We start from the raw sequence: 9,704 nt of genomic DNA on the forward strand, positions 1-9,704 counted from the left end.
TATCTATTTTTTTGATACATTATGAATTTCAAGACTTTGCTGTCCAACTCCCAGGGTCCAAACCATCACAACCAACCAACCAACCAAAAACCCCAAGCCACCAGGTTGCCTTTTTTAAAAGAAATTCTTTATATAAAATGTGTGAAAATGCTTATGTAGTGTCTAATATAATATATCATGTGGGTGACTGAGTAATTCAGCAATAAACCATCCTGGAGCGAGGGAGGAGCAGATCCTGCCACACCACCACGTTCCACCTGGAGGCCACAGCGTCAGGACCCAGTGCAAGTTGTGACTGTCAAGCCAGGAGGGTTTCCAAGGTGCTGGATTGTGTTTTCCTGGGATCCTCTCTGTGTTTGGACAGAGGATGAGCAGGTGGTGTGAAGCCCCTGGATGCTGAAGTGCAGGGATGCAGCTGGAAGGGTGCCAGCCAGGCATGGATCCACTCAAGGACTTGTCCATCCCCACTTGACTGCCCCATCTCCTCTCAGAGAGCCTGCCTAGGTGCTTGATGTCCCATGGCATGTCCCTTTCCATCTGGAGACCTCACAGCCATGGAGGAGCCCTGAAGGCTTGTTGGAAGAAGCAGGTCTATGTGTTGTCTCCAGTTCATCTCGTGGGCAGATGGATGTTTTTGGGGGAGTGGCTGCTCCGACCACTCCTGTATCTATGCACAAACATCCTCCTCTCTGCTCCTTCCCTCTGGCTGGTGCAGGTGGTCCCCAAACCCCATAACCTGTGGTCTGTGTTGCACCTGGTGCAGGTGGTCCCCAAACTTCCCAATGCCACAGGGTTATTTCTGGTTTCGCCAGCACCATAGGCAAAAAACCAACAGGAAAACTCAAACTGGAGCTCCCAAGAGCTCTTCCTGCAGGGAGAAGCTGCTGAGTGCCACGGATGATGGTTAGTGTTAATGATGGAGGAACTACAGTGTGACCTCTCTGCACTGGTTGTGCCTGCCTGTGGTGTCGGAGCAAGGCTGTGTGCCTCCTTTTCTGCTCCTGGAGGATCACAGAGCAAGTTTTAACCTTGATTGCCAATTTTATTACCTTATTTTCTTGGATGTGCAAGGTGAGCATCGGTTGCAGGAGCAGGGAATGCTGTTTCAGAGAGGCTGTGAGGGGAACCTTTGCCCTGGTGGAGGTTCAAATCACCGGTGAGCTTGGCCAGGGCAGGTCCTGCTCCTCGTCCCCTGGGATTTGGCTCTGGTTTTGGCTCCACCATGGCTGTGCTGCCCCAGCCATACTCCAGCTACCGCTTACTGTAGGCTGCCACCACGGATTCCCCATGGGAACCTACATGGAATTCTGTGGCTGTCAATAGAATTAAAATTCAAAGAAATTGATAAAATTTGGCAGCAGGGGAGGAAGCCAAGTGAGATTTTTTTTCTCCCAGTTCAGTTTCATCATTGCTGGTGGATGGAAATGGTGCTTTGGGGTCTCACAGCCTTATGCTGCCTGGAATGTGTCCCTTGGAATACACCAAAGAATCACCAAGCACTTTACCCCTCCCAGAGAGACACAAACTAGACTCATTTTAAGGACAAAAATTCAAGGTATTGGCAAAGTCTCTTGGAGACTTCTCCACAGGAGGAATTCCCAGCCAAAAAGTATGGGAAAATAAAGCAGGTTTCACCCTGTGGCGTTGTGAGTTGTAGGGGGAAAACCCAAAAAGCCTCAAATCAGAATCATGTTATAAAATAGGGATTAGCTCCTTTAGCCATGTTGGCTGCCTGCTCTTGGTTGTTTTTAAGTGTAACCTGTGGTCTGTGTAGCACCAAAAGGATGTGATGAAGAGTTTTCCTTGGATGCAGGGAAACCAGATTTATTCCTGGGCGCTTCTCTTTTCCACACCTGTAAATACCCAAATATTTATTAGAGTAGGGCACCATATTATTTTCCTCATCTGAGCCAAATATCTGTGTGCAATGTATTCCCTTTCCTTTCTTTCCTGCAAGTTTTATACAGCTTATAAACACACACAAAAAAGGCTTAAAAAAATACTGTTTTTTCCTAAACTTTTTTTAGAGTTGAACTTGGTAAATACTGTAGGTCCTTTTTTTTCCCCTTTGTAATTAATGCACTCTACTGTTTAATGCTGTAACTTAGAAATGTTGTATATTTATTTTCTGCCTATTTAAGTTCTTGTAAAGGTTTGGTTTCCCCCTTTTCCTCCTTGCCATAAGTGTTGGATCACCTTCCAAAGCCATCATGGTGCGGATAACGAGATTTCCTCTTCTCCTTGCTCCAAGTGCCTAAGTCCCCACTTCCCAGGAGTGATTTAGGCACATCAAAGACTTCAGCATTAGTGAAATACAGTGGGAATTCGGCTTCTCCACTCCAGGGGTTGTTCCAGGTTGTCATCCACCTGGGGCTCCTGGAGCAGCTGTCCCGTCCGGCGCGCTCCAGCGTGCTGGTAAGTCACTAAGTCGTGTCGCAGGACCCAGCGTATGTAGCATTTTTGACTGCAATTTCCCTGGCTTCCTTGTGTTTTGCACTGATGAATTTTGGACAGGGTAATTGCCACTTTACTTGTGCAATACTGCTGTAAATATTTGCAGTTCTTTGGGGGTTTTTTTGGGGTTTTTTTTTTGTTTTCAGATGCAATCTTTCATGTTCTTAATATGAGTTTTATATGAATAAAAACTTTCAACTATTTGTCATGAGTGATGGTTTTTTGGGGGCTGAGGATCACCTGGGAAGGAATGTTTGCTGTTTTATCACCTGTTCTCCCCATTTACTGTCGATTTTCCCCATCTATCACCCATTCTCCCCCAGACCTGCTGTGTCCCTCTGCTCCAAGATGCCCCAGGCCACCAAAATGCATCCGTTCAATAAAGCTGCTTTGGAAGGTGTTGCCTTGAATGTTCCCAAACCCCAAAGCTGCCCCAGCTGGGAGTGCTTTGGGGTTTCCTTGGATTTTTTTTTTTTGCTTTTCCCACATTTATAGGACACTGCAGACATGGGCTCAAACCCAGCTGTTGGGCACCTTCCATACACTCCTTGTCCCCAGTTGGTACTGAAGAATTTTGGGGTTTATTATTTTTGTCTTGTTTTATTGTCAATTGTACTGTATTTTATTATTTGTATTATCTATATAATATATATGATTTATACTGTATTGTTTTTATTATTTAATGCTCTTACTAACATTTTTATTATCTATCATTATTTTTCTTTCACTATTTTACGTAATTATTTTTTATTTTATCCTTTGAAACCTGAAGCGCAGTCTCCTAAAATTTCCCATCCCATCTTCCTCCCCTGGCTCTCCATCCCATTTCTCCCTCCAGCTCTCCCTACCCCTCCCCTTACTCCTCTGGCACCCACCAGCTGAAAGGTATTTCAAACCAAACCCCCAAGTCCTACTTGAAAACAACCTAAAAAAATTCTGGATTTTTTTTGTGTTCTTGTGTGTGTGTTTCAAATTACAGAAGTTCCTGAAAGGGAAGTTTATTGGTTTCAGGTGCTATTTTGGGGGCTTCTTTAACTCAAAAAAAAAAAAAAAAAGTTTATTGCCCAGACAAGATTTTGGCAGCTGCTGACCCTGTGCTGGTCCTGTTGGTGTTTGGGAACCCACCAGCCTGTGCAGGTGAGTTGTCACACCTGTGATATGACCTTGCTGGGACTTACAGAAGGAGCACATGGCCTGTGTGAACCCAGTCACCTTGGTGAGGCAACAGGGAGGAGAAACACTGCCCCACTAGTGGGATCTCACCTCAACACACATGCTAGGCCATTGCCAGGTCTAGGTTGGCTGTGGCCAAGTCAAAGGTGGCCATGGCCCAGGTTGACGATGGTAAGGTTTAGGCTGGCCAAGGTACATGTTCGCCATGGCCAAGTCCAAATGGTCATGGCCTAAGGTGGTCATGGCAAAATTGAAAGTGGTCACAGCGCAGGTTGGCCATGGGCAGATTCAGGTTAGCCACAGTCCACATTGGCCATGGCCAAGTCTGAGATGCCCACGGCCCAGGTCCACCAAAGACACATCATTTGAGTCCTCCCAAAGTATCAGGCCCTTCCTCTGGTCTTACATGTCTACTGTAGGAACTAATAACACCCACATGCAATTGTGTTTTAAGGATGACAATCTTCCTTTGTTCTTTGAAAAGTAGCAACCCCCTAAATTTTATTCCTGGAAAAAAACACATCATGTGTCCAGTGGGAGATGGATACTCTCATGGCTGGGAACACCACCAGGGCACTGCCAGGCTTCAACACATGGAGATATATATTTATTTTTCCAATGACTCGTCGCTGACCTTTCAAACACCTGTTCAGCCCTAAACAGCTAAAAATACCTCCCGAGCTTTGCATTTGATTTTCATATTGCAACAAAGCTCACTGTTTCCAGTGGGTTTTCTCATGTTTCTGTCAGGTTCTGGGATGGGTGACCTCTCCTGGGGGCAAACCCAGTGGAGATGGGGATGGGGAGGTCCCAAAAAGCAATAAAGGGACGTTACAGACACTCTTAACAGAGCTTTCATATGGTGTGAGACAAGCCCAAGGATGGCTGGACCAAAGGGACCTTCCTGCTGCCCACCAGCAAGGTGCCTGCAAGCCACCTCCCATCCTGCTGCACTCCTAGAGCATCCCAAACCTATCCTGGCTCTTTTCTGTGGAATTTTAAAACACTAAGACCTGCAACCCTAGAAAAGGAAGACAACGGGGTTCTGCCTGATGGTGACACTGCCATGCTGACACAAGCTGGTCCTGTCGAGTCCAGGCAACCCCACACAGCCCTCAGGGGGATACAGGGCCTTTTCTTCCCAGATTTGATGAATTTCTCCTTGCTGGGTTTTTGACAGGCTCCTACATCCCTTTTCCCAGGAGCACACACAGGAGCCTGCACTTCCTGGCCTCACAGGCAGTTAATTAATCCATGTGTCGTCTTGGTACAATTACGGACATCATGGGCTGAGTGATGAATTTTTTTACAATCCCAGAGTTATCTTAGCTATTAATTAGAGGAAATAAAGTTGGAAGAAGACACAATGGCATTCCCTGATGGGGGAAAGGGCCACGAGCACTGCCTCTGTGCCTCAGCGCATCCCTGCACCACCACACGTGACCCTGTGATAAAATAAGACAGGATCTTCTGAAATCTTAATGGTTTTTGGTCTGAAACACATAAATAAACCCCTTGAGCACTGAGGGAGGAGACATGGAGGTGGTGGGACCCCCAGGCCTCACTATGTGCTGGTGACACCAGATCCCAGCTCTGATCCCTCCCAGGGCCAGCAGCAGCGGCGGAGTCCCCCCCTCAGCCAGGGACCGTCACGAGTGCTTGCCATTAACATTCAAATGACTTATTGGCAGAAATGGGTTTAAAAATAGGGGTTTTATGATAAACAAACTAACCTCATACAGGAAGTGAGCTGCAAATACTAAAACATGTTGTACAAAGCTGGTAGAGAACAGAGCTGCCCCACAGAACCAAGAAAACAACCAAAAAAAATGAAGCTCTGTGTGTGTGTGTGTAGTATTTTCTTGGGTTTTTTAGGTTTTTTTTAAGCAGAGAAAAGGAGTGAATTGAGGAGAGAAAGGGCTGGGAGGGTGAGAATTTCTTCTCTACTTGTGGCCCCTAAAATAAAGGTGATGCCAAGCAGCTCCACAATGTGAACCCTCAGTTTTAGCGTGCCGGGACTTCAAAAAGTGTCGGGTTGTGTTGCTGCAAAGGTTAAGCAGTTTTCCTCCTGAAACCCCGAGTGTGGGCTGTGAAAGAACATGGTAATGAAGAAAAATTTCCCCAGGGCTGCTCTTTGATTATCACCAAAGCCATCGAGTTTCAGTTTGAGTGATTTGTATTTATTTATAAAAACAAAGATGAAATAAGTAGAACGAAAACAAAAACCTCATCCTAATTTCTGAGCTGAAGCCTGATTTATTCAAGCAAAGATGTTTAGGTAGAGCAAGTCTGGGGAGAAAAAATAAACTGTGCTCCGTGGCAAGTGTAGTTAAGGTTAAAAAAGTACAATGAAACCCCAAAACCCCCACATTCAACCACCCTCGTGGGCTGCAAAAATGATGATTTAAGAGTCCCTGGGCTCCAGCAGCTCCAGCCACAAGGTTCAACACTGCTTTGGTGCTGGAGCATCTTCATTTCAGCACAAGAACAAAAGGCATTTCTCTTTTCATGTGTTTTCACTTCCATCGTGAGAGAACTGGTTAAAAAAAACACACAAAAAAGCCCTTCAGTGGTCTCGCAGCCTTTACCGTGTTGTTTTTCTACCTATTTTCTGTTGTTGGCTTTTGTTATCAGTCTCATCTGCAATTTGTGGCCGATTCTGTCATGTTTCAGGCAGACAACGTGTTCCCAAAACTGTTTGCAACCTTTCAGCAAGGGTACAGCCTTAAGTACAGGCAGAGCAGAGCCACGGCACAACGAGAAAAAGGGCAGATTTAACCCAAAATGAACCTTTGGCCAAATTCGTGTCCCCCAGGCAGGGACGAGCCCAGAGGCAATGCTAGTCAGTGCCAAGCCAGCCCCATCCCACCCCTCTGAGCACCCTCACTTTAATTTCAATTATTCGCATTTCCCCCTCACAGGAGAAGCCAAACTCATCCCTACATAACTCACAGGGTTTTGCCTGATGCCAGATAATATTTTCTACTGTGTTTTCCCACCCATCAGCACAATGCCATCCCAACCATCCCAGCTGAGCTCTCGGTGTAATAGGATGGATTGAGTGGATTCAATCAGTCGAGCTGTAAATTACCACTGAAAACCAACGCCACCAACCTTGCACCCATTTGATATTAATAACGAAACCAAAAAGCAAATTAATACCACAGGACGAAGAGGAATTTTGCTATTTAGTCCAGAAAATTAAATGAAGGTCATCCAAGTGCACCACAAGCTCGAAGTAGGAGGTGATTTTGGCCACCACCAGCCCTCGTGGACTAGAGAGGCTTAAACTGGGCTGTGTTTTGGGGTGGGTGTGCAGCAAGGACAGGCTCAGAGCTGTCCCCCCGCTGGGTTTGGCTCGGTGACACCGTCGCGGCGCGATGCCCTCCCCGGTTAGCGGAGAGGGAAGCGCTGTGCCGCGTCCCTGGTGAACCCCCAGCTTTGAAATAACCAATTTTGGGGTTTTTCAAAGAATGAGGCAGCTTGGCGGGGGCAGCCCGGCCGGGGGAGGACTGAGGCATTGTGAAACCCAACTCCTTTTCCTGAGGCAGTCGCTGCCGGCGGCGCCGAAGCCCAAACCCTGCCCGAAAAACAGCTCAAACGGTTTCCCAAAGCAGAGGCACCTCAGGGGGACTCACTCCTCACCTCTCGCACACCACAATTTCAGGCTCCCTGGCACAGGGCACAGCAACCAGCTGCCCCCCTCAGAAGTGCTGCCTTCCTCCCCCAGACCCTCACAACCCCAAAGCTCTGCCCTTCAGGATACCTGTGGATGGGGGTCCCCCCACACCCTCGCTCCCCCATCCAAATTCCCCCTCTATTTGCACCAGGCATAAATCCATCCTATGTTTTGGCCAGGAAAACAATAAAATCTCTCTTTTAAAGTCAATGTCTCAGGGCTCTCCCAAAGCTCTCTCCACTTCCTGTGACAAAACAAAACATGCTTCGTTTGAAACTTATTCTTCCTCTATTTAGCGCCGAGAAATAGTGACCCAAAGCAGCCCTAAAACACCCCACCCTGCGCCCCAGCCTTCCCCCAAGGTGCTGCCCCCTTTCCCACACTATTCCCACCCCAAGCAGAGGATGAAACACCATCAGCCAGGCATGAAATATTTAATTTCAAGCGATTTTATTTAAAATCTCAAGCTGAGGTGAATTTCCACTTCGCTATTTTCGTCTCTCTGCTGTTTGAGTCAAACACTGCCCCCCACCTCCTCCTCCTTCTCCTCCACGTCATCGATTTAAAGCCAGAGTCAAAAGATGGCAAAAATAGGGGAGGTTGGATAAATCTGGGGGTTGAGTCATCTCTGTCCCCATAGCAGGATCAAAATCACTGGGAATATTTGCAGAGAGGAGTGTTTACACTGTGTGTAAAATTGAGAAAAAATCCATTTGGTTTCACCCATGTTTCACCCATGGGGAAAGAGAGAAACACTGCCAGTGCCCTGAAATGCCAAGGCTTTTCCCATAGCATTCACCACAGGTGAAGAAACTGGAATTCTGGAAGTTGGACTTTGATGGTCCTAGTGGGTCACTTCCAACTCCATGATTCCGTGATTCAAATTTCCAGCATTTCTGGGCATCCAAGGGCTGTCTGAGCATCCCTTGGGCAGCTGGATGGAAAAAGAGGGGGGGGAAAGGGAATTGGTGGTTGATCTGGTTTTGTTCCATCATATTTTTTTAGCTGTTTCAGGGGATCACTCTGACCTGAGCTGGGATAGGTTTTATCCCAGAAAAATGGCAACAGTTGGCTTGAAAATGGAATATCATTCCTGGGGGGTTGGGATTTGCCTTTAAGAATTAATCTGAAAAATTCAATAGCCAGAAACCCACCCAGAAAATCACACAAGCCTTTCCCAGGGGTTGGGAATTTGCCCCTAAGAATTAATCTGGAAAATTCAATATCAATTAATGAGCCCCAGGAGGAATTTTTGGGGCTGCTCAGTGCCGTGTGTTGGGTGAAACCTCAGCCTGGAGAGCAGAAAACGGGAGCTTTCAGTGCTCTGACTCCAGCAAGAAGAGCTCCCACAGGGAACCTCATCCCTGCTTCCACAGGATGACTGGGAGCATCTCACTCAGCGCTCAGCCACCGGAGCTGGGAGATGCCAATCTGCTCGTCAAAGCTCAATAAAAACAAAACTGAGAGGCAGCTTGTGGTTTGGCAAGGAGGTATTTACCCAAAGATACAGATTTGAAGCCCTGTGGGGCTGGGGAGGCGCCCGAGCTCTTTGGGAGCTCCCTGACATTTAAGCAGAGCCTCACATGTCACCCACGGAACAGCCACCAAAGCTCCTCCTTAGGCCTGGCTTAAAATTAGCTAATTATCGTAATTTAAATTTGGGTTCTTTCTCCATCCCACAGAAGCCATGAGAATTAACTCCCAGGCATGTACAAATAAGGGAGATACACCCATTTCTGAACATTCCATCCCTAAAAGAGAGGCAGAGCTTCCTAAAAACCCAACCCAAGCCCAAAGCCAAGCTCACAACCCCAAAACCCATCCAAAGGTGTGTTTTGGGCTGGTTCCTGCCATGAGTCTCTCAGCACTGTGATGGCAACCACGACAGTACCTGCTAAACATGAGTGTGCTGCCATTTATTCCCAATCTTTGCATTTATTTCTAATGCTTCCAGTTATCCCCAGTCCTTGCATTTGTTTGCAGTGCCTGGATTTCTTTGCAAGGCCTGGATTTCTCTGTAAACAGCAAATTCTTTGTCTGCTGGCACTGGCTCCCTGTGTCCCTGTCAGCCCTCAGGACCAGCTCCAAGCCCAAGGAATTCCAAAATCACCAAAACCCTCTCATTAAGTGGCACCTCAGAGGTCCTGAAGTGCCAGAACTCCTGAGATGTGGAACTGAAGCTCTGTGCTCAGTGGCATCAAGCCCACACACCTGGCATCCCTGGAATCCTTACCACACCCCCCAGAATACACCCAAAGTGGCTTCTTTCCCCCTTTTTTCCCCACTGTTAAAATAATCCCTTTTTCCTCTTTTTTTAATTAACTCCCAAACTGGCTTTATTTATACCTCTAGTAATAAGGACATACCTATACTATATTAAATTATATAAAAAATAACA

Source organism: Acanthisitta chloris, unplaced genomic scaffold (genome assembly GCF_000695815.1).
Source record: "Acanthisitta chloris isolate BGI_N310 unplaced genomic scaffold, ASM69581v1 scaffold27399, whole genome shotgun sequence".
Classification (NCBI taxonomy): Eukaryota; Metazoa; Chordata; class Aves; order Passeriformes; family Acanthisittidae; genus Acanthisitta; species Acanthisitta chloris.